Source organism: Eumetopias jubatus, unplaced genomic scaffold (genome assembly GCF_037043125.1).
Source record: "Eumetopias jubatus isolate StellerSeaLion01/CBP00866 unplaced genomic scaffold, mEumJub1_p1.0 scaffold_8, whole genome shotgun sequence".
Taxonomy (NCBI): domain Eukaryota; kingdom Metazoa; phylum Chordata; class Mammalia; order Carnivora; family Otariidae; genus Eumetopias; species Eumetopias jubatus.
In genome coordinates this window covers 65437889-65447900 of record NW_028274814.1, presented here as the reverse complement: position 1 = coordinate 65447900, position 10012 = coordinate 65437889, and the positions used below count along the sequence as shown (strand labels likewise).

The 10012-nt window shown below is 38.3% G+C and overlaps 1 pseudogene; it reads left to right on the top strand.

The window, feature by feature from the left end:
* The first annotated feature begins 4667 nt into the window (after window positions 1-4667).
* LOC114216601 (10 kDa heat shock protein, mitochondrial pseudogene) overlaps window positions 4668-10012 on the top strand; it is a 53762-nt pseudogene continuing 48417 nt past the window's right edge.

Below are 10012 nucleotides of genomic sequence, written 5' to 3'. Positions count from 1 at the left end.
CTCTGCTTTAACATTTCTGGTTTAATCTTCCTACTGGTTTAATTGGTAGACAAATGCTCAGGTCTTGTGGCTCCCTGCAAGAATCTGCCTCTTGGGTGGGTTGGTTGCTCTGTGACTTCATTTATGTGATAGGTTCAAGAAAGGCCATTAATTTGCAGCAGTGTGTCTAGCTTTTTCCCATTGTAAAAATGGGAGTGATGTTCTTTCCAGCTCTTCATGTCTTCCCGCTGAAACCAGAAGTCACCGAAGCGCTGCTAATTAAATCTGAAGTAAATAAGCATGGGTATGAATTGTAGATATTTTTGCATGGTTAATATTGACAGCAATGCACCTAAATATTTAAAGAGTAAATCATCATGCCTGGCATACAATAGATGTTCAGTAAATGTTGGTTCTTTTCTCATTTTACCTCCCCCCTCACCTCCCCTCAGTGGAGATTATAGTACGAATGTTTAAAAATCTCTCATGTATTTTCTTTGTCTTTTTTTAAAGAAGTAACTGAAGGAAGATGAAGAAATGAATTAGGCGGGAGTCAAGAATTGTGTAGAGAGCTCAGATTTACACAGTCATGGGGTTTCTTACTTGACACTGGCAAGGGAGATTAAGGAGAACCTGTTCTGTTGAGATTAGATAATGCTAATCAGGTCTATCTATCAAACAAATGGCAGTAACCCAAATAATGCCCAAGAAATAAAATGCACTGAGCTTGGCAGTAAGCTCAAAATGTTGACAGGGCATTGTACCTTGGGATGGTGATTTCTCCAGCTCTCCAAGATCAGCTCAGTAAAATCTGCCCGGTTGTTATAATCATATCTCTAAAGAAAATTCCCCAGGCTGCAGGAAGTAGTAGTAATGATTTATTGAACAGCAGACTTCTTTTTACATCATTTGTACAAGCTTTTATAAATCCACAATGAGGAAATGTTCCTCTACAGTAGGGCAGAAGCTTCATCTAAATGTAGACATAGGCTCAGGGCAGACACTGGCTTCCTATGCATGACACAAGCCCCCAGGGTTGTTGTTTCTTTACTTATTTAAACACATTATATAACTCCATTTACTATTCCTTATAATTGATAGAATGTTCTTGTATAGCAGGTGCTCTATACAATGCTCTTACTGCAGTTTATTTAAAGCGACACTGTATGGGAAGGGATTCTTTTTTTTTTAATGATCTGAGCAGAACCACATATGCTCTTGGCATATAATGAACACTTATAAATAATAATAAGAAAAAGTTCAGGCTTAATGCAAAAACTAACATCGTTCTCATTGCCCAGTAGACTGCCTGCCCTGCAGTAAAATTTAATTATTTTTCTAACCTGAAATATACACAAGGGTATTCATTTCCTGGTAAATTCTCTTGTTTTCAAGAATATAAATTTATATTTTGGATTTATTTAATATGACCTGCCTAAGAAATTTGTTTAATTTACACTTAAATTTGTTTTATATTCCTATTTGCTGACCTGTTAGCAACATAATACAAATTAGGAGTCACACCCATAAGGAAATTAACAAAATTAACACATTAACGAAAAGCAGAAGAGAATTCAAGAAAATGACTGGCTTAGCCTTCTCCTACTTCAATGACAACCAAACGCCTGGAGCAGTCCACTGAGTGCTCTATTTATCTTGCCAACAATATCCTTAGTCTTTGTCTTTGTGCTTCCATGCTTGTGAAGTTCCTCCAATCCTTCCCCCCACCACCTGCTGTGTATCTGTGTATAGATGTGTCTCTTATCACCTGCCAAACTTGCATTCTAAAATGGCATGCCTGAAAAGATTACTATGTAGAGAATAAACATTCCACTAGGGAAAATGCACACCAAATTCAATTATCTACATATAATCTCACTTGGATGCTACTTTGGAGAAAGTTATGTGAACTCAAGAGAATTCTACTGCTCTATGAGAACTTCACTTGCCCTGAGATCTTTGTCCAAGCCTTTAACCTCTTTGTGCTTTGGCTTCTGTGTTTGTAAAATGGTCATTTTGTTTACCTTTTTATATCTCTTACATCCCAAGAGGGATTCTAGGCTGTTAAGTGATTTTTTTTTTTTTTTTTAATTAAGATCAGAGGCACCTGGGTGGCTCAGTCACTTGAGCATCGGACTATTGGTTTCAGCTCAGGTCATGATCTCAGGGGTTGTGGGATGGACCCCCTCATGAGGCTCCATGCTTAGTGGGCAGTCTTCCTGCTGATTCTCTCCCTCTGCCCCTCTCCCCACCCTCTCTCTCTCTCTCTCTCCCCCTCAAATAAATAAAGCTTTAAAAAATAAAAATAAAAAATTAAGGTCATATGAGATCATGCAAATGAAAGATTTTGATCCATTATTTCACCAGACAAGAGCTAGATGGCCTGTGACATGTTACGTGGGTAAAAGTCCTAGCAAAGTAAACAGCAGCAAAACAAAAATATCTCATTGGAAAAGAAATTTTCAAACTTCAACTGATACCAGTTATTTAGAGCAATACATTCGTTACTATGTACCAGCTTAGTAATTAAACAGACTCTTAGAATTTGCTACAGGATGATTTTTTTCTATAACCATCTATTATTTATCTTAGTGTAAAATAAGAATGATTTGGATAAATAACAGCCACTGGCAATTTCAAAATATCACATTTGCTAAGAGGTTGGTGAGCAGACATTTTTTTAAACTTCCACACATAGAAAAAGATACGGGGTTTGGTTTTTGTTTTGTTTTATTTTTTGTTATTATGTTCTTTGATGATTGGAGTAAACAATGAATGTTCAAAGTTAGTCACAAGCAAGAAGAAACTGATGGTGTGACCCTCTAATAACAAAGAAGAGGGGCGCCTGGGTGGCTCAGTTGGTTAAGCGACTGCCTTTGGCTCAGGTCATGATCCTGGAGTCCCGGAATCAAGTCCCACATTGGGCTCCTTGGTCGGCGGGGAGTCTGCTTCTCCCTCTGACCCTCTTCCCTCTTGTGCTATCTCTCATTCTCTCTCTCTCAAATAAATACATAAAATCTTGAAAAAAAAACCAACAAGGAAGAGAGATCGAAGAGTTGTGTTTTATAATTAAGAAAGCTGTGGTATTACCAAACTTTCCCTGATACAGAGTTTGCACAGAAGGCAATGGCCTATTATCAGTGGGTCATCAAACTCAGCTCAGGTCATCACGTGGCTGTGGTGATTCAGGAAAGATTACAGACCAGTGGGAGAGAACCACATGGCCAAAAAATGGTATAGATCTTTTTCTTCACTTTGCAAATTATTCAGAAATCTAACCTTGCCCATTAACTTTTTAGCTAGTTGGAAGAGACCAGTTTTTTAAGCATTAGCAAATGTCAAACATTTAGGTGGCATTGACTCTCTTTCTCCAGATAATAAATAAATAAATAAATAAATAAATAAATAAAACACTGTAAATACTGTCCTAATGAATAATGAGTGAACAGCTTGCTGATTACAACATGGTGTTAATGAAACTCAAATTGTAATCCATTTTTCTATATTTCACATAAGCCCATTATTTTCTGCATCCCTAAGAAAAACTAGCAATTTTTAATTTTGAAACTGGGAGTCGATGAAAGACTGCATTAGCAGACAAATCCACCACTGTTGATAGAATGACCCTCGGTTCCATCTTAGTGACTCGGTAGAGGGAGGTATCCTTAAATGCACAGGATAGTGATATAATTATTTTATTTTTTTACTTTTTTAAAAGATTTTATTTATCTTTTTGACAGAGAGAGACACAGTGAGAGAGGGAACACAAGCAGGGGGAGTGGGAGAGGAAGAAGCAGGCTCCCCACAGAGCAGGGAGCCCGATGCGGGGCTCGATCCCAGGACCCTGAGATCATGACCTGAGCTGAAGGCGGACGCTTAATGACTGAGCCATCCAGGCGCCCCAAGCATGGTGTTAAACATAGTTTTGGTCTAAGGATAGTCCTCTCCAATCTTCACAGCATTTAGAAATGGACTTTTTGAAAGGAAAGTATTGGTTCTTAAAATGGAGCTCACTGCAGGTAATATGTGAAGGGGAGAGATTTTCTTTGGGAGAGCTATATTATAACACTGGCAGTATGAAGAAGCTTTGCAGATTTGCTACAAAGTTACAGCACATAGGATCTCTGGCACTGGGGAGTAGAAGACGGCAGAAAATAAAGCTGGAGGTGTGTACGTGAACAGTATGGGGAGGCTTTGAGGAGCCTCAAAGCCGGAGCCAAAATAACTGTAGTATATCTATTTTATAAATATTGATGTGACACCAGTATTAGATTGATTCACTGAAGTCATAGATACCCAAGTTCTTTTTTTATCGCAATTTTCAATTTCATGCACTTCTTTTTCATTAAATATGCAGTCAATGAATTTTTTTTCCCTACAATTGTGCTCTTCTCCTTAAAATATGTGAAATCACTCAATACTGTGGCTCTAGGTCATGATATGACATACTTAGTTAATTTTTGTTAAAAAGCACGAGTTATTTCTCTGAGTTTCCTTTGGGCCTCCCTGCTAGTCACATTCCCGCCCCACACACACACATACACACACAGAACCATAAACTGTGGGCATTCAGCTCTCTCACAAATAGATGTTGAGCATTTTTGTCAGGAGTGTTTCCCAAATGCCTCTATTCAGAGATGCTTTATTTGAGGAGGTGATAACGAAGTGTCTCTGAAGCCAAGGTCAGCATGGTTTTACCGGCTCAGGTTTTGGCCATGATGGGTCAGACAAAGATGACCAACCACACTGTGTCAGAGGAGACCAGATGCCTTGAATGCTACCGCCTGTTGTCAGCAATCTGCAGCAAGCAGGAGTACTGTGACAAGGTAGAGAGGACACTGTTTGGAGTTGTTTGGATTCACAGGTGGAAAATGGGGTGCGCCCAAATGATTCCTCAGTCTGCACATTTACAAGGCTGAGCAGTCTTGAATGTCATCTGTTGGCATAGGCTATCTTATGGTTGCTTTTCACAGATACCCACTGAATGCCTTAGATTCATGTTTGGTATAAAATTTTATGGGTTATGATTTCAACTTGTTTGTAGCTATTCCTAGTATGAGGAATTCTCATATTTGTGTGCTCTGCTGTTAGCCACATTCCTCCTAATATATTGTCTCTATTTTCCCTGCAATTATCAGTGTCTCTATTTTAAAGGTCACCCTACCATTAAATTCATGAATTAATTCAACCAATGTTTACTGAATGCCTGTGATGTGCTAGATATTGTGGGAGATAGTAAACAATCGTACTATGACCTGCATAAAGTTATCATGTACTCCATCATGACATGAAGAATGACGTGGTCTCGAAAGAGCAGAGGCAGTAGAAGGTTCCAGATGGACAAAGAGTACACACAAGTGTCCTCTGAAGGAGAGAATATGGCCTACTTGAGGAACAGAATGAGGGAGCAGGAGCAGGAGGTAAGATGCAAATTTAGGGCCAGCTCAAGTTTATTTGTTATCCTAGGAATACTAGAGAGTTTTGGAATTTAGAGGAGAAAAGAAATGTGATCAGATGTGTGGTGCAGGGGGTAGGGCAGGGGGTGCTGGGGGCAGAGCGGACACCGGAACCCAAGAGGGGGCTAGTGGTGTGGCCCAGGTGGACACATGGTCAGGGCAAGATGTCTACTTCCAGGGCTTGTTCTCTTTCAATGGTATCATATAGCCTCCCTGTACAGTGATCAGGGACATTTCACTGTTACTAATTTATAGATGGGAAAAGTGTGAATTTGTCAGGACCACACTATTTCTCAATAAGAAAGTCAGGAATGATATGAGTGTTTTGTTTCTGATTCCACTGCATTTATTTCACACACCATACCAAGTAATATTAAGGAACAAGAGTATACTTTTTATTATTTAAGCAGGATTTTCTCTGTCTAATCTGCGCTCATAGTCTTAATTTCCAGTCTTTTATATTCAGGAGTTAATTCAACTTGACAATATAGAAAAGGTGCTTCAGCTGAAACCAAACCCTAAAGTCATATATAAATTTTTTCCACAAAAGAAAATCAATTAAGAGAGTAGAACCATTTTGACAAAATTTTAAAGATACAAACAATTAATAAAATCAAGACATTAAATTATGTTCGTGGATTAAAATTAGTACTTCCTCAGTCTTTACACACTTACACAGTAAAATCTAAGATCATTGGCGATTGTAGAATTTATCTTCTGATTAATCAACATGATTTAATTTTGTAAATAAGCCCCTGTTTTTATTTTTCAGGATCCCATAACTGTCCACTCCAGTTTAACTATCACCTGAGGGGCGCCTGGGTGGCTCAGTCGTTAAGCGTCTGCCTTCGGCTCAGGTCAGGATCCCGGGGTCCTGGAATCGAGCCCCGCATCGGGCTCTCCGCTCCGTGGGAAGCCTGCTTCTCCCTCTCCCACTCCCCTGCTTGTATTCCCTCTCTCGCTGTGTCTCTCTCTGTCAAATAAATAAATAGAATCTTAAAAAAAAAAAATAACTATCACCTGAATAGTTTTGGACATTTCCACATCTGCATGCACTTGTGCCTTTGAAATAGTTGGTGACACCCCTATCTGAGTCCCATTCATCCAGCAAGACTGTGTCCTCACTCCTCAGGAAAGCCTTTCTGACCATCCCTGCTCACGGTGACCTTACTTCCCCTATGCTCTCAAACCACTTACTGCCCATACTGATTACTTGAAAATCTTCATATGTTGCACTGAACTATTAGGTCTCTCTCCCTATTATATATACATTATATATACATATAATATATGTATATACATATAATATATATACATTATATATACATATAATGTATATGTATTATGTAAATGAAACATTAATACGTCATCACTCGTTAGATGGAAATGTGGAAATATCCAAAACTAATACTCTTTTTGTACTTACAATATATAACATATACTTAATTTCATATATATGTGTGTGTGTGTGTGTGTGTGTGTGTGTATACACACACACTCATATAAACACCAAATAATGGCTTTACCAGGAAAAAAAAAGAAAAGGAATGGTGTTTCTCTACTATTTATATTTATTTGCAAATGGTATAGTAATGTGCAAGCTGTGTATGAATTTTATTTTAGTGTTATATCTGTTGAATACCAAGCTGGAAGATGTAAGACACAATGTTGCAAACAGAAACTTCCTCAAGGAGCTTCCAGTCCTGTTTAGGGAGTGATGTACATTATATCCATGATATCCATTGTATTTTACATTATATATGTAAAATCTAATCTAATATATAGAATTTCCTAATATATAATATCTTCTCATTGAATATATAATCTCCTAATATATAAAATCTCCTAATGTAATACATATAATCTCCCAAACAGGATTGAAAGTTCCTCAAGGGAAGAGACTGCTTCTTTCTACATTGACATCATTACTTGGTACATCTGTTCAGTTCTATTTTTAATAATTAAAATCATAAAGAATATTTTAGTATAAAATAATCTTTGAGTATATAATCTATATTTCAATTGACAGCAATTATTAGCCTTTGTCTTTAATTTGAGTCAACAAGTTTATGGGGATCATCCTATTGAAATTGAAAATCACTGGGCAGAATTTCTTACTGCAAATCAAGCAAAAATACTTAAAAGAAAATCCTCACAGATATTGCATTCAATACAATATTTGTTCTCTAGATAAAAAGAAAAATTTAAGAGAAAGCATTTTAAACATTTGAAGACCTTTCATATGGCAGGAGAAACTCATTGTGTGTTGCTCTATACTAAGCAGCAAATTTCAACTTGAAAAGAAGAAAGATTCTAGTAATTAAAACTTTGGCCAGTGAAACAGGCTCCCTAAGAAGTAGTGAGCACCTGGCCACTTCCATCTCAATTTGCGCGCAGACTGGGTAACCACGTCAGTAACATTGTAAAAGGAATGACTGCACTGAGCACTGAGCTGGCTTAGGCAACTGCTCTAAGATCCTATGATAATAAGAAATTTTTATTACAAACTTCATTTATAATGAAAACCATAGTTTTGTACAGGTCAAAGCCAGTGGGAAATGATGTACTGTAATAGAAATCGCCTGGATTTCCTGCAGGCATCTTCATCCTCTTTTCATCCACAAGGTTAGCTCTGCAGGGAAATTACACATTTCAGTTCCTTCCACTTTGGAATCAGCAACTTACACTGTGCATGCGACTTTAGAAAATAACAGGAAGAAAATGGGTCATTTTGTGAGCTCGTAGTGGCTGGTTCCATGACGATGATTATTGCATTCATCGTTTAAATTCTTGCGTGTGAAGACAGTGCTTTCCACAAACCTATAGGGATCTTGTTTTGTAACATGATGATATGTATGTTTTTTAAAAATTTATTTAGTGCTATAAAACAATCATGGAAATAAATCAAGATGAAGCATAGACCTGGATGAACATGGGTGGACTCCAGCACATCAGGGTATAAGAAAGAAATCATTTTTAAATGGAGTGAGTCTCCCTGGGTTTTTGCCTTATATCTATCTTCTCTCACATAATTGAAAACACTAGGTTATTTTCTCTTTGGATTGTTTTAAAACAAAAAAGAGAGATTTCTTAAAAAGTGAATTTAGTACAGTTTATGTTTTGCCATGTGTTAACCAGATACTGAATATGACTCCCTTGTTTTATTTTGTTTTTAATATGTCTGTGTGTATTGGGTACCATGATTTTACTGATCATAAAGAGAATCATATGTACTTATGGGAAATATCATTTAACATCAGTTATGATCTGTTTTATTGAACTAAAGTCCTGTTAAAGCATTAACGCTCAATTAAGAGGATTTTGTCTTTCAGGGAACATTTGGCAAGGTTTGGAGACACTTTTGGTTGTCACAACCTGACAGTGCTACTGGAATCTGGGTGTAGAGGTCAGGGATGCTGCTAAACATCCTAAATCGCCCAGGGCAGCCCCCACAGTGAAGACCTATCCAGTCCCAAATATCAATATGGCCAAGGTTGAGAAACCACAGGTTAGGGCTTTGTGTGGCTTCTTTCCTCTGTAGCCTCTGACTTAAGTGTCAAGACTAAAGTGTTATTGCAAATATTATTTTCCTATTTTGCATGTAAAAAAGACTTGCTCTTACTGATCAACAAGGTTGTTTTGGTCTATAGTAAAAGCTACCATTGATGAAAATCCCTGTCTAGGAGAACTGAAAGGTGGGGAACCATACTGTATTGCTGGTATCTCATAAAAGCCAGGATTCACCATAATTCATTTATTCATCCGTGTATCCAATGAATATTCATCAAAGGTATCCTAAGCTTCGGTTACTTTTCAAGGTACTGAGAATAGAGCGATGAAATCTTGACTTTATGGGGCTTTTATTTAATAGGAAAGGACCCACCGACCAATACATACGCATATACAGATGGACAGACATGCAGAAATACGTAAGTGCGTGCTACAGAGAAGCATAAAGCAGGGAAGGGGGATGGGGCATACTGAAGATAGAAACTGCAATTATAAATTAGGGTGGTCAAAGAAGGACTTAAAATGAAAAGAACTAAGAATAATAGTATCAAATTTTCCCATGATGGGGAAAAACCATGTGGCAATCTAGAAGAAGAGCATTCAAGGCATAGCAAACGGACAGCACAAAGGCCCTGAGATACAGCAAAGTGCCATATAGCTGTGGTGGAGCAAGTGGAAAGTGAGTCAGAGATCGCAGGGGTCGGATCGTAACTGCAGGGGCCAGAGCATGTGGGGCCCTGGACGTAACTGCAGGGACTTGGGCTCTTATGGCAGATGAGTTGGAGACCTCTGGAGGACTATGAGTGGGACCATCAAGTGAACTATTCTCAGGCTTCATCCCTACTGGCCTCTGTGCTTTTCAGCCCTTATCCAAAAAATGTAAATGGGTTAAATGGCAGGACAGAGATGAGAGTGTCAGGCTCGTCCTGTCGCTATGATGAACACGGGGCTGCCTGGCCGGCAAGGCTTATTGTTGTACAGAAACTGGACCATTCTAAAGAACACAACACAACAAAATACCCAGACCAGAAAGGGAATCCATGGGGCTGGGCATGGGGAGCGGTGAG